The sequence below is a fragment of the Nomia melanderi genome, chromosome 3 (genome assembly GCF_051020985.1).
Source record: "Nomia melanderi isolate GNS246 chromosome 3, iyNomMela1, whole genome shotgun sequence".
NCBI classification, from domain to species: Eukaryota; Metazoa; Arthropoda; class Insecta; order Hymenoptera; family Halictidae; genus Nomia; species Nomia melanderi.
The window spans coordinates 3,734,542-3,756,783 of record NC_135001.1 but is presented as its reverse complement, the minus strand read 5'-3'; the positions used below and the strand labels follow the sequence as shown (position 1 = coordinate 3,756,783).

The window sequence follows — 22,242 nt, the reverse complement described above, 5'->3', positions numbered from 1 at the left end:
GTTATTGCTACATGATATACATCTCGCCACCAGTAATTACATTCGGTAACAATCCAATTCATTACGTCGTATTGAATCAGCCAGACAACCACGTCGATTTTTAATCAAATTAAAATTCATTCCTGTTCAAAGTTACCGAACAAGTTAACATTCCACGGAACAATAGCACAGAATCGTAAAAATTAAAAAACGTTGCATACTCGACTAGGTAAAGTGTTAAAAAAACAGAGTAAATTCACTTACTCGACATAACGATCATTACCTTTGTAGCAATCGGATATTAATGAAAAACACGATCCAATTTTCTCATCGTGCAGAGCGAAACCGTTCGAATAAATTTTTAAACATGAATTATCGACACCGAACTTTCCTTCTCAACGTATTTCACGTCCTATTTTCAAGCAAAGCTCTACTTTCACCTGTTTCGATAACAGCAAACGCGTTAAATATCTTAAGCGCGAATTAAAAGGCGTTAGGAGGACGCACCATGGGAAATAAAGCTGTGCCCAGCGTATCCATAATTCATTGATACATCTCGCGGCGGCAAACGTTACGGAAATATAGCCGCGTCCCATCGATCGAGCGCTGTATCCTTCGCCTAATCGTTCTGGCAGCCCGAGGTGCATGACACGATAGTTAATGGAAAGTCGTTTTATTGCGCATCGACATGAAATATCGACGGAATTACGCGTGTAATGTGCGTCCCGTATCTCCAAGTGTACACCGAAGAGATAATTTGTTTCCACGTTAGACGTTACAACACCGTATGCAATCGTTACACTCGCAATCGTATGCAATCCAACCCTGTCTGAATGCACTGTTATGATTCGTGGAAGGATGGAATATTATCGAAGTGAAGTTTCGTGCAAATAATTAGCTTCCTTTACACTTTCAATTTATATTTCGACTTTCATTCATTTCTCTTATTACTATACATTAGTAATAATGTATTTGAACAACAAACTGTTTTAACCCTTTGTACTCGGATGCTTCCCACTAGAAATATTTAACATTTTTTTACGAGACGAAGGGAGATCACAAGTACATTGAGGAACGAAGATATTTTATTCCAATATTTCACGTATCGAGGTATTATACAAAGTTCAACATTAAATAACAGATTTTATAGTTTCACTGCGTCAAATCAAGTGGTGACCGAGAGTCACCTTCCGAGTGCAAATATTTCTCATTTCATTTGCATTTATTATGCGACTGTACATTAAGGTTGTTTGCAAAGTTGCGTAGTTTCTATTTAATTCTTCACTTTAATCAGTTTCTCAATTATCTACACTGTAGACTCTGCAGTGTTGAATGGAGAAAGTTAACGAAATGGTTGATTTAATACAGACTGAGTCAAGTTAGTAAACAAATTGAATGTAATAATATAAGGATACAACACGCAACAACGAGTTACAGTTAACGACACTGTGTTACCAACTAACGTTGATGATTCCCTAGACACTGGACCGTGCAATCTTATCCTTAGAAGGATTTTCAGCCACGGTATACTCCCCAACCTCGAAACCCTCGTTCTTGCAAGACCGAGAACGTGCATTCTCCGTATCGCGCTCGCTCGAAATCCACTCGAAACTCGCGCGAAAGTCACACGAAACTCTTCCACCTTAGCTGAAACGTATATAATCCGGTCTCAACGTTAGGCAACCTCTATCAAACAGCGACAATCATTCCTACCACCCAAAGTAACCATTCACGCTTGCCTCGCACGTGTCACAACTGAAATTTGAATTTATTCAAAAGTCCGCAAGTCGACTTGTATGCTTAAAAACAGAATTAACGCGGAAACGGTTGTTCTGTGCCTCCCGAGAGGTTTTATATGCGAGCAACATAATTTCGGAAGTACTGGAAATATTTAAAGAATTCAAATGTTCATTTGAATTCCATTTTACTTCATACTGTTGCATGATTCTATATATATTTTCTTTGTTCTTATGCAATTTAATAATATCGAGGTCGCTAATTGGACGAATTCCGATCCCTGTCGCAACATTTTATTATCAATGAGTTCATAACATTTCATTCATTAAATGAAATTGGTCGAAACAGCATTACACTGATGATACAGAATTTGGGTACATATTTGACCAAACAATATTACGTAACTCACCGAAGCTAAATGATCAGATAGCACACCATTGTATTTCGAAATAGCGAAATAACATATGTCGCTACCTTAACACCAACGCGATCGGCCGTTCAATTTCCAGCTGCACGAGCGGAAGTAATTTACCAATTTCAAGGATGTGATGTTTTAAGAAAAAATTGCAAGGAAACATTGTAGAAATGCTGCATCCGTTATTCAAGTGTCAATCATACGCCAAGATATTCTAATAATAATATCGTATTCTACTATTACTACACTAAAAATTATGCAATATACATTTCCAGCTTCGAAAGGCACCAACAAACTTTTCCCAATAAACGAGCATACACCGTCAATTGCTGGGAACCTGGCACCCGCACGTCATAGGGGCGGATACAGTCGCTGTGAGAAATCCAATTTTAACGTCCTGAAACAGCTCTCCCCTCTTTTTGCGTGGTGAATCGGTTAATGTGTGTGAGCGCCTCAGCCAATCATATACTAGAACCGAACATTCGTATGGGAAAGACGTGCGCCTTCGAGTCTGACCACTCAGACGAGAGTGCCAGGTTCGCTGCAACGGACAATACTCATATTGCTCGGATCAGTTCCAGGGCACCATTCTTTTTCGCAAAATTTCAACCGCCAAAGATCGCAGCGCTCCGCCGTAAGTCGGCCAGCCTAAAAACTTGCCTCTACTGTACTTTCATTACCGCAAAGATTAATCCGTGGCTGAACTTTGTTCGTTAATGCGAGATCATAAAAGTTTAACAGATTCCCATTTGCCGTCGAACGACGGTTAGATCAAAAGGATGCCTTTAACTCGCGTTTCCCATATTTTTCGTCATTGAATATACGCAGGAAATAATAGGGACGGGATTGGCGGCGGTGTCGGTTGCTCGCGTGTTCACGGCAGGTTTTTGTATACTTCTCCGCCACCTCTATAAATGTTCATCGCGTCGAATCCATTCGGATATTGAAGTGATCGCGCATGACAAATAAATTGCTCTCCGCTTTAACGAGCTCCTCGCTTGTTAATGAGAACTGTTTCATCGTATCGACAAATACAACGGGCGCCCCGTAAAAATCGCTCGGAATATGAATGTTTATTGTTCGAAAATTTTCGTCCGCACGTACGCCGGATTATCAAAGTTTACAGAGGTTTGCGCACGAGAATGCGCTCTCGCGTGTGCGCTTGTTTGTGTGGAACGCCGAGGAAGAGAGAGAGAGAGAGAGAGAGAGAGAGAGAGAGAGAGAGAGAGAGAGAGAGAGAGAGAGAGAGAGAGAGAGAGAGAGAGGGACAGCTCGCGCGCGGATATTACTTTATGTTAATTCGAAAGTTAACGATTTGCGATTATGTTACATTCCCGTGCTCGGCCGTAATGACGGCGAAATTTTAATTACCATTAAAGCCGGTTATTGCAAATTCTAATTCCGCCCCCGTACATTCCGCCGTGAACGTCTCTTTATTGAATGATGGTGGAACGCGTTAAAATTTTGCGACTTCGCAGCTGCGTGCAGTACTCTGAATGGTGCATGCTAACGACCGGCCCGGAAGCTTCTGTTTCTTTTCTGCTCGCGTGCGGCAGGAAACGAATGCAGTAATCCGTAAGGTGTTAACCCCCGTGTTCGTTAAAATTGCGAAATATTTTCTGCGTTCCGTTACATAAAAGATCGTTTTACGATAGCATCTCAATAGAAATATTTCACGCTCGAAAATTGTAAAAATTAATTTCCCTGAAATTGATTTCTATAACCTATCGCCTGATTGCTATAAATTTACAAGAATTACGAAATAAGTTAAAATTCACGTAACTGTCCGGTTAAAGTTAACCAAAGATGCTCGTACCTAAATCAAATTAACCACATACTAGTCATCCATTACGAACAGTAACGTCGACTATTAAATACCATAGGCAACCCAACGCAACAAACAAACAATAAAAATTGAGAAAGCAATTGAATAAATCTATCACCGAGTCCCCTGAATCCGAAGCACAATAATCACCGCTGAGGAAGGCAATAAGACCCTCGTTCCTTTGAATCGGCCGTGAAAGAGAGGAAAAAAACCAGCGGAAAACCGTAAGGACAAGGAGGACGAGGCGAGAGCAAGACGTTGCAGCGCCGGTAGTAGCCTTGGCGAGGCGAGACGTCGAAACTCTCAGAAAACGTTCATTCCGCCAAGAACTGGAAGCTCATTTCCGGGCGGCGGGGTGCCGGCGAAAGGCGCGTAATTCGATTTTCGCTAAAAGAGGCAACCGAAAGCTGGGCGGCTGACGCGGCGCTGCTCCCCACAGTCGCGAGCTGTTCGGTGCCGACAAAAGAAAGCTGGCCGGGGCCGCCGCTTTATTCACGCCGTGGTACGCGAGGCTTTGTTATCCACGCTTAACACGCTCTAATGTGGCCCGGCGTGAAGCTAAAGACCGTCGCAAACGAGAAAACTTGAGGAACTTCGTTAATAACCGTGGCCCGGTGTTGTTTAACCTATCGCACGCGCGGAGTGTCCTGTCGCGTTCAACGTTGCGTACCCATCCCCTAGTTAGAGGCCGCGTTAGCGCGGGCCCAGGTTGCCGGGCGAGGCCTTAACCGGCGCCGCGAACGAGTTACAACGAGACGGCACACATAACGTCGGCGTATAACGCGAGCCCACGGGAAGCCGCAGTGCGATATCGAGTCGTTACACCGTTGCCAATGGTTCTGATTGCATCGTAAAACTTACCTCGTAAGAGGATGTCGATCATGAATCGCTCGTTCCGCGCGCGACGACACACGCCGCACGGCGAACCGTGTAACGAGCCCGGAAACTTTACGTCCCGCTCTCCCCCTTGTGACCCCGCAACCCCTGACCGACGCGAATGGCCGCGTCACCGGCCCCGCGGGGATCGCGGCCGTTTAAGGGCTCGCGAAATTCCAGTTCGTTCCCCGAGTTTATAATGAAGAGTTTTGATGCTCGCGCGCTGAATGACCAGCCACGCAGAAAATTTTCGAAAACATTTCATTCAATCAGTCCCGCTGAACAGTTTGTTAACTGGAGTGCGCCGGGGTGGGGCGGGATTCCCCGTGTACCGGCGACGATAAAAGTTTCACCCCCTCGTTTGCTGGCGTAAGTAGAGGCCACCGGGAACTGAATATGCACGTCATTTGTGACACGGTTTATGGTTTCTTGTTTGGTATCAGTCGTCGACCAGCGATTTCCGGGGGTTTCGTGATTTCTGGCGGCTTGCGTCTCGGTCGCGGCAGTTTGTTTGGGAAATGAGTTTGCTTTATTAGCATTTCTCCCGAGGGATGTTTTTGTGATGTTTTTTTTTTTTGGTAGAGTTTGTAATTTGATGTTTTCAGGTTAAGCGTCGAAATTCATCGACCATGGGTTTGATGAAATAGTAGATGATAATCTAGGAACATACGTGGGAAAGTAATTATTAGAATAGTGTTGAAGAGGAATAACGGGTCGACTGGAATAACCGATTTGAATATTTGTGCGCAGATGAAACTTTTATGGTTGATTATAAATCATCCGATGTACATTTTTGCAGCGACAATTAAAGCCCGCAATATTCCAGCAATTATTCATTGATAAACAATTTATCGCCGAAACGCGATTCATGCATTTTAACACTTCGATTAAAGATGAATAATTTTTCGCGCAGCCCGAACTAATTATTCCCTTCAATTTTCTGCAGATTAATATCCGATGTAACTAAAATATCCCAGGAGGTTTGAAGTTTCAATGAATTACCGATTACGAATCGCTGTCGAATTCGCATTCGAAAAATCCGTTTAAGGATTGTGAAGTTTCAAGCAACTCTTCGTGCCGTTCTTCGAAACGGTTCGACGACACGTTGCGGGAGCAGTTACCGGGTTCGTTGTTGTTTGCGTCACTCGAATTACTTACCGACGGTTAAAGTGTCCGTCGTTATCCACGATGTTTAAGCGAATTTCAACGCATTGCATATGTTAATCACAAACAGGACAGAGCGCACGTTTCGTCGAACGTTTGATACGCTCCCAACATTCAAAACCAATTACACGTTCCACTGACCGAAGATATTCGGCCGGTAAATGTTTCGCATTCAATCGGAACCTATTTATACAGGGTGAATCGAAATTTGTAATCCGACGTAACGCGATCTCGTTGCGCGGAATAAATTGGTTCTACACAAAGCCGCCTTTCTGAGAAAACAAATAGCTTTGTTCGGATTCTGTAGAATTACTCATGCGTGAATATTTTATCTGACTTTGTACACTTGTCAAGTGCAACGGGAAGATCGAAATGCAACGTTATTAACCTCGCTCGAGCACCGAAAAAAGAAATTTCAACGATTATCGTATTTACAGGATTAACGAATTCCTGTCAGCTTTCTATGAAAGAACACGTTCGCTTATGAACTAAACTCTACGTAAATTCGAATTTCGATAAAGGAGAATTACAAGATATTCTTTCGTTATGATCATGCGGTTGTTGCCTCGATGGTAATAAAAAAAAAAAGATATGAAAAGAATAAAACGAGTGTACTTCTTGCCGAGTCACGCAGAAACCGTCGACCGTAATTAAATGATCCAAATCTCCCGTGACACGAATAAAGAGTGGCGAGCGAATTTGGTTTCATCGATATGACATCCACATGAAATTCTGAGCGGACGTTCATCTGTCGCCGAGCCATGAAAAGTGAATCCCGCCGATGGACAACACAGCACGGTTCAATAATCACGAATTACTGTTCACAGCGAGTCCGGCCCCCACTTCGTCATCAACGCTGTTCGACGCGACTCATCAGTCATACAATTTCAATCAAATGCAGCTTTTGCAGGCGGAAGCTAATTAGAGGCGCAAACTGACCGAAAATCTTTAATCAAGGCGAGCTTGTCCCGCACGGGACCCTTCAATTAATTCCTCGTAAATGGAGGAAGGCCGATGGGAAGCAGCGCATATGCGCACCTTTGACAAACGAGTTTCGTAAGAACGTGTAATTAGGCGACGTACCTTGCGCGAAACGGTTTGAATGGTGTGTATCCGTCACCGGTCAGTGTTGACCCATACGCGATACACGGTGAACCATTTCGAACGGATCATTTGAATAACTGGTCGATTGGTTAGGATTTAGAAAGAAAGGATTTAGAATTGAAATATTAACCCTTCGCACTCGAGGCGTGACTCTTACTCACCACTTGATTTCATATAGTAAAAATATAAAATTTGATATTTAATATTATACCTCGTATAATGCATCAATTTGAGAAATGTAGAAATGAAATAACTTTGTTACTCCATGTACGCGTGATTTCTGTTCGAGTTAGTTTCGCAAAATATCATCTTTATTTCATTAGAAAATGTTCAAGTATTTCTAGTACAAAAACTTCCGACTGCAAAGGGTTAACCCTTTGCTGTCATTTTTATTGTGAGTTAGCTATTTCAGGAGTATTTACAATGCTGCAAGCGCGCCTCTGTGAAAGATTGAAGCTCTTGCTTTGTCATTAAAAAGAACACGTACATTTTAAAATTACGTTTGATTAAAAACGGTGTAAATCAACTTACCTTACAATGTCGCTGACAACGTAGTGCAAAGAATCAAGCGCGAGATATTCACGCCTATCGCAAAACTGTAAGAAATTATTCCACAGGTGAATCGTTTCAGAAGGCTATTACAGAAATGATTCCCCGCAAGTGTCAGTGGACCCTCAAAATCGTCGTATTATCGAAATTGTATTGTCCGTCCACGCAATATACATCTCAAGCATTAATTTTTCCAGGAACAATATAATAAACTGCACAATATACGTCCATGAGCCCAGTATTAAGAGCTCCGTTCCAAGTGACGCACCCTATACACAAGCATCTGCCCATGAATCAGTGTCTCTTCGAGTTTTACAGGCCGGGAACTCTGGGAGCCGTAACATCACTGCGGCGAGCACAGTTCGATGCAGCATATTATACCGACGCGAGGCTTCGATGTCTACTTCGAGACAAATTGACCTTCGGCTTGGCTCCAGAGCTGCGTTCACGCTGACGCACGAACGTATCCACGGCGCGCAGGTTCGAGGGATCGCGGACGACGCCGGGTAGCTTAAACGGAAATAATTGCTTTTCCAAGCTGACGCTTTCAGAGCTAGCGTCCCAAATGAATCGGTCAGGAGATTTGCGACGGGCAGCGCACACGTCACACCTGATTTCCCCAGTAACGCTTCGGATCTCTTAGGAGCGCCAAACGTTCTTTGCGTTTTGCCAGCGTCCAAAGGGACTACGCAACGTCGGGCAAATCAAATTACATTTGCAGTCCCGGCTGCGCGCCCGTCCGCGCAGAACGCAATTTTAATCGAGTAACGAATAAACGGACCGAGTCCGTTAACGGAATGCTTTTGCCCGCGATCGGCAGCGAATTGTACGCGGGTCTCCTCGTTGACTGTTCATCCGACGCGCCGCTCAGTTCGGCTAAACACCGGTAGGAATGCCGGCTGATATTTTATTCGCCTGATAACGTCAGGATCTTTCGACGGATTAACATTGGCACGCGTTATCTGGGTCGTAACCGGGTGCCGAGACAAATTCAATTACGAAGATCGTTCCGAGCGACGCCAAACATAAAACGCCGCGAATTAACTGCACCGATAAATCGTGCGCACTAGTTTGTCGGCGAATCAATGTATTCGAAAAGTATCCGACGCGTCGAGTAGTGGAACGCATAAATTTTATAATGGCCGAAGCGGCGTCCCGCTGAATGGAAAGCCACGGTTTTATCTTTTCGAGCGCAAGACTTTTATCAGCGGAACTTTATGCGTTCGTGTCGTATAAAAATCTTCAAAAATATCACTCGCCCCCTCTAACATGGGGGAATTTAATAGAATTGAATACTTCATTCCAGTTTCCATTTACTGAAACCGTCACGGATGGGAGTAGAGTTTTATTTAATCGCCGTTGCGCCAGCTTTGTCCACGTGAACGTGCGCTCGCGTCGGACTCCGCTGTCCCCGTGTCACAGCTCGATACGAATTACCGAAATGAATCGATGCTAACCTCTTTGACCCGAATGAGGTTCGAGACACCGTAAGATTCGTACCAAGGGCCGGACAGATTATTGTACAGGGTCCGCGGTGTTTCGCGAACTGTAAATCTGTAAACACCGGCGTACTCATCACATATTCATAACCGTGCTATATCGACGGCGGACGCGCGCGGTTACTTCGTTCTATGCAATTGCGGTCGCTCCGTCAACATTGTGAATACATTATCGCCGCGTTTGCAGATTCCCGTGTCGCGTTAATTGCAATTACACTGCGTAATCTCCTCGCGATATTTCTTTCGATGGGCATCGAGAGAGTCCGCCGCCCTCGAGATTACGTTTAAATGAGTACACATCGGCGATCATTATTTTTGCGCGCGATGGAGCAGACGCGAGGTGAATCGGTTCGAAATAAAAATACCGATTGCGTTTGTTGTATCGCAAATTATATTTCCTACTTCTTCCTTTCCTTCTGGAAAAGGAAGGGTGTAGCGTTTTGTTTGTTTCTTGTTATTAATGCTCGAATACTTTGATTTTCCGACTGTCAGATAGAAAATAATTCTATTCCCCTTGATCTACCATATTATTTTCTTCTTCATCGATGGGTTTAAGATTGTTTTAAGGATTATTAAATAAGTACACGGTTTTATAATTTTCAATAAATATAGGTTGCTCAAGTGAGGATCAAATTGATCTTTTTTTCTCTCTACTTTTGATCTCTACTAATTAATTGATCTCTACTCTTTTAATTTGAGTTTTAACCTTCATTTGAAATTACGATTTATTTCATTTGAACCGATTTAACAGAAAAATGAAGTATTTATTTAAATGTAACGATGCATATACTCGAAGATTCAGATCGGAAGATAGGTTCAACGTTCAAATATTTTTAGATGCAAGAGGGAGATGATTTAATCTGTAATTTACGAAGGGAGTTACTCATATGATCAGGGCACAAAAAGGAGGATACCGCCAAAGGGGCAGGGCAGAAAACCGCGGGAAACACACTTCACTTCCTCTTTGTGGGGAAATTATCTCCCGCCGTTGTGGCTCTACTCTTCCTCCTGTCGTTATTAAACCTACACCTCGCTGGTTCAAGTAAACTGTTTTTAATAAGCCGTCAGTTGCATAACAGCGTTTAGGCTTGTTAAGACCCTTACGTTAACAATAATCATTATCCACATTATCTGTTCACTTTCTATTTAACTCGTCCCGGCGAATAATATTTGGAAATCTGACGATGAAAACAAAAGTAAAAAATATTACTTTATTACATAATTCGTTCAACTATTGATTTCAGCCTTAACAAATTGTAAACCCGACGAATGTAAATTGAATAACTGCGGAAATGAAGAGGTTGCTGGAATTTGCAGAGAATACATTTGAAACAATAACGAAACAGATTTATATAAAAACGAGATTCTACAGCGATCGTGTGCAATGATTTCATACGATATTGATTTACTCGTGAAAGTTCAGTTGGCGGGTAATCACAAATTTAATAATAGTTTTGATGATGAACGGGTTATAAGATATACGCGTGTGGACGGGTAAGTTTATTTTTATATAGCTGCAGTAACCATAAACTGGAATGATAAAGTTTTAGATAATATAAAACGACCACTGCTCGCTATAAATATAAAACGATATTGAATAGTATTCAGCGACAACCAACTATGAACGTTAAAGTAACGTAGAACCGCGTTGGCGGCAGTGAATATATTAATAAACCGGATTAAAGTAGAATGGAGTTGGAAATAGTACTTCAATTAGAATTTTAGATTTAACGATTCACTGTATTACTTCATTAACCAGAAGATGAATGTAAAAATCAATTCCGAGCTAACTTAGAATTTAAATGAATAATCATTCATTATAATTACAATAGTACGTTAATATTGCATAAATTTATCTAGTTATACTTTCACGCGTCAATTCGTAACAGTTATTTCCTGAATGATTTTAATATTCCTGCGCTACTGATATACGATCACTTTATATAGATCACTGAAGTCGATTTAGATGCAGCTTTAACTAGTCGGTCAAATAATTCGATAAAATTCAATAACGGTCTTATTTTTCCTGCAATGCATTCGTTGTACGCTCAGTTTCCTATCTGAACAGAGGAATGTTTGATCTGTTAACAAATTAAATATAAAATAAATCAATAAATTTGCGTACACGAAAATTTCAACGAAATAAAGGCCGTACGAGAAACACAAGTAAAAAACAAATATTTTCAGTAAACTTGTAATACGCAAGAAATGTTTGCAAATATTCATTTTTTATGCGTTGGCCATTTGTAAGAGTTGCCTGTTCAACCGAAATGTATGTTTGAACATGAATGTTTGAACAAGTAAATAGCAATATTTCCCGAAATTCTGTTAACGTGAAGTGAATCCTGATAAACAGCAACGTATGGGGCTCGTGTTCTCAGTGTTTACAAGATGCTACGACTTCTTAATGCTATTCGTCGAAACATGCGAACACTATTCCTCGGAAGGAGCCCCGGATTACCGTGATTTCCCGAGACGAGGTCGAACACCTCGGAATACCAAGACTGGATGGGTGTGGTCGGGTTCATTTTCCTTTTATTTAGTTCGCCGGCGGTAGCCTGGAAATCTCAACGTAAAAGGCTCGTAGCTTGCCGAGAAACAACCCGAAACAATACTACTGGTAACAATGGCCGAGCTGTTGACGTCATACCGATATCTTGCTGATACAGTAAGCTACAAATTCCTTCTTCAAATTTCTGCTAAAGGTGGAAGCATCGGGATGGGGCCGGGGTTCACGGGAACCAATTCAAATTTGTGTGCCAATACCGGCGTTCTCCGCATCGTTTTATTCTGTACCTACGACGCTCGAAACAAATTGAGTTATGTATATTTTAATAGATGACGGATTGAAGAGGTATAAATGGCTTCGGCGAATTGTATCTTCGACAGACTACCGAAACCTTTCAATGAAGGTGTTTGTGAATACGTACGTTTTTATATTAACGGATTGTCTGTCGCACGGTTAGTGATCAAATGAGGTGTATGATAATCTTTTCGAATTAAAACTCTGATTGAGCATTGAACGGCAAGTAATGATTTAATGGTGATTTAAAAGTTATAACTTTTGTAGTTACAGTTATAACTGTAATGATTGTTAACTATTTTTTTTTAGAATTCTTAACGCATTGTTAGTCAATGACGGAGATCTTTCGTTCCTCTCGTCAAAGCGTTATCTTATGACCTTTTTACTTTCCATAGCTGTAATTATTAAGTTATAACTGTAACTATAAAAGTTAATTATAGTTTCAGTTATTACTTCACGAATAATACTTTAGTATAAAATTTAATTATAGTTACAGCTATTACTTCACTAATTATAGTCATTACTTTCATAGTTATAGTTATACCTTAATAATTAGAACTGTAGATAGTAAAGAAGTCAAAAGATAACGCATTGTCGAAAGAAACGACAGCCATTGTTCGACGAGGCGTTAAGAATTCTAAAAGAAAGAAGTGGTTAAGTATCATTTGCAAAATGATCTGTTAATTGGCGGGAAATTGCTGCGCAAATGAACAACGTTATCAATTCAAGTTTCGTTTCACGGAGCACGTGTTCCACGCGAGCGTACGTTGTTACATGATCTTCGCCGTAGTTAAGAATGCACTTGCCCAAGGCTCCGGTATGCAACAATGTTCGCTCGTTTCAAAGTCATGAACGTTTACTATGGTAACTTAAAGGCGGTTCACCTAGGCTGTTTAAATATTCCACTTTGAAACTTAACTTCATGAGCGATAGTACGTAGTCGTAGACGAGTGGCCGGCGCTGTTGACGTATAGTTTTAATGAGGTCACACATACGAGACCTTGTATCATGAGATATTAATCGTGGCCTCGTGATTGTACACCCTGTCCAACACCCACGAAATTAGTGACCAATTTCCAGACAATAGAATGGTCACCTTTGAAAGGAACCGATGCGGAGGGACAATGGGAATTTTCGATATATTCTCGAAATGGTCCACAGAGCTTACCATGGTAATACGTTTCAATACAATTGAAATAATAATAAATTTTCAGGCATTACTTAACGATAATAACATTATCATTAATTGTAAATTTCACATTATTACATTGCATTGCAGCGAATCCTCTATGCATAGAATCCTCTGTGTATAATTAATTCTTCTAATCTGATCATTAATACTTAGGAAGAAACATTACAAACGTTCGTGTTCGATTTCCGAAATTTTTGAATAAAGAATTATTTATGCAACTCTGTGTGCGCGTCTTCGTTAGGGGCAAAAATTATTCTAGGATTTTACAATGATCTAACATTGCCGTAATACGACTTTAGATTTTCTCGAAAATTCATGGTGACCTGATCCGTCCTTCTAGCGTTCTCGTACCATCAGGATGAGAATATGCTACTCCATTTGTAAAATGCAATGTAACGTTATTGAAAGGGATTTGAAAAATTAAAACGCTCAATGCCAGGTGGGACATCAGCGACCTACATTTTCCGGGGGGCAAACCTTTTTTTGGAGTGACGTCCATATTGATCCAGTCGGTTTTGAAATATTAGGTTATCCGGAAATCAACTGCGGATTTTCGCTATGTTCGTCGGAAGAATGGAACTTCGAATTTAAAGACTTTATTTGAGCGAAGGCACGCTCCGTAGAGTCTTTCAAACGCGTCCGACTTACCGGATTCCATTCCGAGAAATATATTATCCGAAAGTTTTTACGCGTTGCGCGGGACTGACAGGTTTCACGTATTTGTTTTTCTTCAGCATTCCGTTCTTCTTCTTGTTCGAGCATCGTGGTAACATCCATACGTATATATTCATTTTTATAACATAAATTTCTCGCAAGAATTTATATCTTCTTGCGCTTCTTATAATTTCCAAAAACGATTCACTTGTACGTTAGATCCCCGAGAAACTTTTTCTGAATATCATAGAGATCATGCAAGTTTAATTATCCAATTTCATATGATTCAGTTTAACATTGTTTCTGCCGGAGGTGTCAAAAGACACTTTTCAAAATTTTAAATTAACATTCTTTTCCAAGCTTAGTGGTATAGTCTGAATCGACGTTTCGACTGTTCCGATAACGATTATGATATTAATTATAGAAAATGAAAATTCAATTGAAGGGAGTTATTAAACTGAGAAAATCATTTTAACTTGAGATTTCGGAAGGTGTCTTTTGACATTTTCGGCAGAAATACTGTTAACTGAACGGCACGACGTAATTAAACGAAACTAAGCTTCGATAACAATGTTAAAAGAGCACAATATCGAATTCATTTTGATGAGGATTCGCGAATGATTGACTGCTTCGTTGATTATGCACGTTGATAATGCTACCATCGCCTCGTTATTATGGTATGTTACAATGTAATATTACATTATTGTGTTACGGTTTCCCAATTTAAAACCGTGACAGTTAATATTTCAAGACATTTTCGGGAATAAGGAAGTCCTAATATATCTCGTCGGTTCGAGCGTGAATAATACAATTTGATTCAACGTTTCGACCGGAAGTCTCGCAAACGATCGATATTTTCAGTACGTTCTTCATCAGTATTACGATGTTAAATCGAAAATCGACGGTCAGAGATAGCTCGACCGCATTGTATAAAGCTCAAACCTCATTGCAATTAATGGTGGCTTTAACAGCATTCCCGATGCGAAATCTATAATATACTGATCAACAGCAAACGGTTAAAAATATCAACCTTTTCTGATCTCTTCCTGTATTCTGACTTTTTGGAACTTATATAAGGCTGTCTCAAAACATGTGGGCAAAGCTTCAAGTAGAATTCGAAAACAAGATCACACTGGGTATACGTTTATATGAACTTATTTTGTTATGTCAGCGTTCTAATTTCGCCCTTAAGTTATGCCCACATATTTTGCAACAGCCTGTATACACAGCGTCCATAGTACGCGTATCGTCGCGTGAAAACGTTCTTACGTTCACCGATGCGTTTCGCTGACAAGTTCACGATTGTTCTCGAAGAAAACTGCACGAAAGGCTCTGTTTCTAAGGTGGCAGTTCGTCGGTAGCATCGATAGGGGAGCCATCCTAGCCTCTGTCCCTCCGTAATCCCGGCTGCTCGGGCTATTATCCCGGAAAAGCCAGTCGAACATCCGATTAGGAAAACCGAACATACGTTATTTCCTCCGCGGAGGAACGTTCCCCGGTCGGATTGCGACAAAATGACATTTTATCGTTATTACATTTAGGGAGCAAAGCCAGAACTTGTCGATCCTCGCATAAACGAATTTCCTATCGACGTCTTTAGAAATCCCAGAATCCTGCCAGCCGATAAAACGAAGTTAACGAGGAAAACATTCCCCGATTGGGATAAGATCGGTCGCCATTGTCTTCTTTCCGATGGGTAAGCGTGTTACAATGATTTTTCATGTAAAATGGAATATACTGCGTTGTTTCGATGTACACTTAGGTTTTAATAGAGTTTGACCGACATTAATTTCAGCTGAATCGAATTTAATTCAGACTGATTCTGTTCGTTGACGGCATCAACGGTTCAAAGTTTTAATTCATGGATAAATACTTCAGTTCTATCGACTTGTTATATTTTAATCTATGTTTTAACGCTCCCAGAGAATGTTCGGTAATTGCCTGATAATGTTTGTTAAATCCTGTACGTTGCGCATGATTTATGTTAGGGTAAGGCCTGGATTAAACTTGGGTTAAATCCGAGATCACGCGGTACTGGAAGTGAAACTTTGAATGAATATTACATTCCTGTTACAAGTGGCTGGGAACGTTGAATAATTATTTCGAACTACCGAAGCCGATATTTTGTAATAAACAATGCTTGAACGAGATGTTGGTTGAACAAAAAATCTGTACGGGAAAGTAGCCTTTATCATCATTGAAACAATTCAAGGAAATACAATCGTAATTAATCCATTGCATTCGAAAGTTTTTCACTAGAAACAATCAACAATTTCTCGTTCGAAAAATTGAAACACACTATTACCGGTCATTTTAGTAATAAACTAAATAATTATCACGCAGTGTATTTTTGTTCGAGGAAAACCACCCTTCCGAACTTCCGCTTACAGATATAGACGACATTCTTTGAAACAATCTACAGAGCAAACACAGTATGCACAACCTAACACAAACAAGACCCCATAACTCATATCAAATCAAATACCGGCTGACAGTCAGCTCTCGAGTGCAAAGATTTAACACAACTATCCACGAGGCAACAGAAACGACTTCAATACCACTATCAATAAAAAGTACGAAGTATAGAAAGGAAACGCGAAATAAACAAACGGCGTGGAACTTTGTCGTCGACGGAACACGGGCGAAACCGGGCCGATACGAATCGGCCGCAATTAAAACGCTACATCGATCGTATTCCGGGGGAGGGGGGCATCGATATTCCACCACACCCTCATCAGGAATTCTCTGGTTGTCGTATCGTAAGGCGAGGAAAGTCTCCGGGTAAGTTAAATGGAAACAAAATAAATGCAAGGGCGCAGGTTCCGGGCGCCGATAATGGGATTTTTCAGCGGTTTATTCCCGCCGGCGCTCCCGCAACTTGTTGTAATTGATAAATGGAGATCTAAAAAGGGTGGGGTGGGACGACGACGACGACGACGACGACGACCAAGGGAAGGGGGAGGAAGAAAGAGGGCCGGTGGGGTCGGCGAAGGGGATGAAAAGAATTCGCGATGGGCAGAGGCGAAAGAGAGAACAGAGAGAACTGCAGTTTCACCGCATACCGGAAGATGAAGGCGCGGCCGTTCTTGAAGCGTTTCATGGCAAACCAAATATTCGCGGTATGCTCCGGCGTTGCACGCCGGAATTTCTAGCGTGGAGTCGTTATACTGCGAGACCACTTATAATTAATTGCTTTAGTTTATAATCGCCTTGCGGCCATTGTGACGCAGTCATCCGAATAACGAGGATATCCCGTATTCCGCGTCGAGTGGCCGCGCCTGCTAATCCCGCGCTTTTTATTTACGCCAACCCGACCGTCATCCTCGAGCTTTATATTACACTGTCGCTCATTAGAAGTGCCAGGGCGGCGGGACGATGGTCGGCGTGATTAACGGGGACATTGGAATGACGTTCCTGAGATGGAGATTATCGAATGAAGATTTTGCGTTTCGCAGATGCTATGGGATTCTTTGTTGGATAACAATGTTACGTAGGGGTAGAACTCTTTTGTTGATTGTTTCCTTTGTATTATAGTTGTATCCGATTGGTTACGTGCAGTTGTATCGACGAGTAGTAAGTAAGTATTGGAAATGTGATGAGAACTGACGGGAATTGATTAATTGGGACTAACGTTTTTGTTTGAAGTGCGTTAGACTTTCCTTGGAATTTCATTAGGATGAATATTTAGTGAGTTTTCTGTGTGAAAGAGGTTCATTAGTTAGTTGAGCATCTTTGAAGTCTGATTTTATTATAGGCGTCTTCGAATTCTTTAGAATTTAGGAGTTTTAATTTCTTAGTCTTATAAAATTCGACGTACTTAAGCGTTTCATACATTTCATTGAGCTTGTTTATTTTGTTTGGGAAATATGAATCGTAGTAGTTGCGTTAAGCTAATGAGTTTAATACTGTTTGTGTACTCGTTAGTTGTTCCTTACAGCGGCGCTCCGAGGATCTCGAATATGTGCTACAGTAGTTAAGGACAACCTGCAAATGGGTTAATACATTCAACAGAATCGTGTCGAATTTCCAAATCATTTCGAACGTTATTGGAAACTCAGGGTCTTTCGAAGTTTTGACTAATTTTAGATACCTCGTAGATCTGACAGAGATAAATGGTGCAAAGTTCTCGGAGGACTTCGAAGTCCTGACATCATTTAATCTATAGTAATAAAGTTTACATGTATCTGTGTTGCCGGTCGAATGACTTACATACAACACAAACGCGTCTGCATTAACGAGAAGCAAAGTGTTTCATTTCGTAGAATAGTTCACAAATACGTACATATATTCGTATACATATTCAGAGAGTCCGCAATTACTTCCGACCGGCAATTAAATTTTCACGCGCAGAACATTCAATTTATACCGATTCCTTCGAAATAAATTCAACCATTATTAATTTGTTCCGCAAAATAATCACAAAATAGCTGTCTTTAACAAATTGAATTTCATTGAACTCGTTTGATATGGAACCCATAATAATTCCATTTATTAATGCTTATTATATAAAAATTAAAGCTTGAAAATGCTTCAGGATTATAATTCGCTATTTGAAAGTAATAAAAACTCTAAACAGGTAATTCTGAATATAAAAGAGTATCTAGAGAAAGAGGTCTAAAAACTACCCGGAGCATGAATAAATCACAAAACAACGAAATTCGATTTTTTTATACAAACCCCGCTCGCTCGACGCACCGTGCGTCGCGTAAATCGCGAAATGACAGATTGCTCGCTCTCCTTGGCACAGCACGATGGCATCTGCTCGATCGATGCGTCATCCGCGACTCTGCAGCGGCTCGCTCTGAAATCTAAAATTCTTCCCGCGGGTTTGTCCATTAACTTAAACGTCACGATAGTTAATGAACCGCTAATAAACGTATCCTCGAACGTATCACCGCGCGACAATTGAGCGCTACGTGACAAAACGCAATAATTACAGACTTCATTAACGCTCATATGTCGCGGCCGATCATATATTTCGGTTTTCACACCAATTACCGCGTATAGTCCATTTAATGCTAATTTCACATATTTCCCACGACAATTTAATCAGAAATTTGCCCGAGCCCCGACGCCCGGCGCGCGAATGGCGACACCGTAATTGAGATTTATCGACGACACTTTTAATCAAACACCAAACATTCAATGCAAACAGGTCCCGGTTGCTGCAATTATTATTACGTTTGTTGTCGATATAATTACCGGCATACCAAACTCGGGACAGCTCGGGAAGATGGAAAGCGGTGAAAGTTTTACTACAAGCGTATAATTCTCGTTACAGTCGCGACGTTAAGAATATAATTTCATTTTTACAGTGGAAGGGCTGCCGTCTATTTGAAGACGAATTAAACATCGAACAAGGTAATACGAAGGAATAATGAATATGCTATTGGGAGTCATCGGTGATTAACGTTTCTTTAAAGTATTCTGCAAGGAACAGAACAGCAAAGTGGTTTCATTGACTTGTAAAGAGAAACTATGAAATATATACGAAGCAAAATATGAAACGAAAGTCATATTAATCTTCTTTGAAACGTGAAGTGATTATAACTGTTACAATTTGGGAACCCGTGTAAAGGGACACGAGTCACGTAGGTACACATAGCCGTGTAATTAGGTAGTCAACGAACTTATTAAGCCGCCATAAACGATGGGCCGAAAACCGTGCGGTGGAATTTAAGTTCTGTTTGACTGTAAACAGATTGCACGTCTATACGTGTCTTCCATCGATTAGATGGGACCGCGGTTGTTTGAGTTCACAGATTGTGCCTCCAGGGTATTAAGCTGTGTTATCGCAAATTGCTTCCAGACATACGCGTACCTGAACATTTGCGGATATACAAGTATTTCAGTTACTTTGCTCGATGAATCTTGCTATTTAGAATGCTACCGCTCTACTCGAACGTGATCTACGGGAATAAAATAAAAACAAACAACGATATACATTCGCTGAAAATATTTATTATTCGAACAGGAAACGGTACTTCCGTCCACTAGACTCAAACACAAACATTTCCTAAAATTTCAAATCAAACATTTCCCAAAGATATGCCTCAACTCGATAAGTTTTCAAATAAAACAAACTGAAGATGTCTAATTTATTAATACGTTGAATGCCGCACAATTCCATAGAGCAAAATACACGAAATGGAAAAAATACAATTTTAAATCATTTCATTGAATTACATTATTATTATTGCATATTCATCAAGCCTAATGTCACCGTATAGCAATATTTATAATATGTAAATGTTTACAAATAATCATTTTTAAATTGAATGAACTGTAATCATTCTATCTGGTTGAGAGTCACCGGTGACTCCCACGGCATTCAACGTGGTAAATACAAAGTAACCAGTTCCACTCCAACTGAACAATACAACACGAGAACTTAGCCTCGTCGCAATACTAATTCGTTGCATTATCAAGACAAAAAGACTCTACCACCATGATCCAGAAATCAGCATCGCAGCAGCAAACTTTTTCATCCACCTCGTCCCACGGGGAATTCCTGGCAAGGCCACACAACAGGAACACGCATCATTCTCCGACACGAGCGCCGCAGAATTCCCTGGACCCATTCCACCCGGGAATTCCCGGCTAAATAATTCGATCGCGCGAATTACACTCTTAACGAAGGTCAGCGTCGAGCGTCCGCGTCTAATAAAGACGGCGCAACGAATCTCGATATAATGTTTCAGAAAGAAGGCCGCGGTTGTCAGTGCGACGCGACGCGACACACGATAAGACAATTTTGCGAGCAGACAGAGCGCAATAATTCACGTCGACAATGCGGTCGCCGGGCGAGCAGGGGGAGAGGTGGTGGTCGGCGCGGGATGATATCGATTCCGCGGCAACAAGAAACGATGGCTCTCCGATGCCCCGGAATAACGGGAGCCCGGCGACAGAAATCACGCGGAAAAAGAATTCGGGATATAGCGCGCGGATTTGCAACCGTTGTTCCGGCTCCGCGAGCCCCGCAGGGTTCCGGCCATTAAATATTTAATGCCCTGTCAGCCGCGAGGAAGCCGTGCTGCGAAAATAGAGGCCGAGTCCCCTCGTGAAAAAAGCTTCTAACGAGAGGGTCGCGATCAACGGAGGACAGAGGATAGACGTTGGAGAAAGGGACAAAGGAATTTCTACGGTGTACACGTACAGACGATCCTAGATTGACGGCAATCCGGTAGCATCATCCCCTTCTGCCGTCCCGAAAAATCAACCGACTCCCCCCTGCGCCTCGCCCCCGTCGTCGCCGTCGTGTCGAAGAATTGCCAGTAATACAGAGGCGTAATAAGCCTGAGGGTAATATTACTTTTATGACGCCCATAAATATCGATCCGACGTCGACGAAACTCGATGCCCCCGATAAACCGACCTTCGCTATCGTCCCATACATACTTTATACGGGGAATGAAACGTTTTCGTCCATGACGCGACTCGTTATACCGGATTACGCCTAGACGTATTAATATTATTGGTCCTCCATTCGTAGCCCGTATCCACGTCCATTTACGTGACCAATCCCTCGGACAAAAATCATCTCTAATACGAGCCGAAGAGTCTCGATATTTTATGATCGCGGATGAATTTCCCTTGTGCCGTTCCGTTTCGACGAGCGGCACGCGGCGGACGCTACGCTGAAAACGACGGATGTATGTGCTCGTTCCGATTCGCTTAATCAGGATCGGGAACGGACCGTTGTTGAGATCGTCGTTAAGGATGTTACGTTTTAGATTCGGATTAATGATGCACTCGGGGAATGTGTTTGTTTTTTAGAGAGCACTTCTAGACGGTTCGCTATGGGACGTTCGGTTATTATAGGCGGAATGTTTCTTTTCCTTCTGTTTGAAATGTGTTGTGTACGATTAAATATAGAAATGTGGAGTGCATCGTAGGCGAATGTATTGGGAATTATATGCGATCGTGGGCAATGAATAACGACAACTACTATTATCGGATGACTATTACAATGTCTATTGTAACTAATAAATAAACTATTACTACGAGGAAACCTACATTGTATTCTATAGGAAACTACAAATATAGTGTCGACTATAATGTAAGTTATAAGTATGTTTAATAGGATATTTCAGTCTGAAAACGAATCAAGTAATAGTTCACTAATAGTTGAACGGATGATAGACACGTGCTGCTTAGACCGACAGGTTATGCAATGTAAGACGGACTGACAAAGGAAGAATATCAGGAATAGAAGTACTACATGAATCAGTAAGGCCTTCATTCAATGCTGCCGTTAATCGATACAGTCAATAGCACAGCATGATACAACAGTGGAAATCCATCGATCTCCACGATTGGTCACGTGATATCTTACATGATGGATGCCTAAATATTTCCTCAGCGATACTAGATACATTTAAAATCAAATATTATTATACATATTAAAATATTGTTACAACAACGATCGGCAAAATATTAAGTACA

The 22,242-nt window shown here is 41.3% G+C and overlaps 1 protein-coding gene across 2 annotated transcripts in view; it reads right to left on the bottom strand.

The window, feature by feature from the left end:
• LOC116432445 (neurotrimin) overlaps positions 1-22,242 on the bottom strand; it is a 249,747-nt gene that overhangs the window by 130,799 nt on the left and 96,706 nt on the right. Inside the window, exon 1 of one of the 2 annotated variants that reach the window (XM_031989414.2) lies at positions 7,632-7,985. The exons of the other annotated variant lie outside the window; for it this stretch is intronic. The gene's annotated coding sequence lies outside the window, so the exon portion shown is untranslated. Of the gene's footprint in view, positions 1-7,631; positions 7,986-22,242 lie in introns of those variants that run through there. 2 annotated transcript variants of the gene reach the window in all.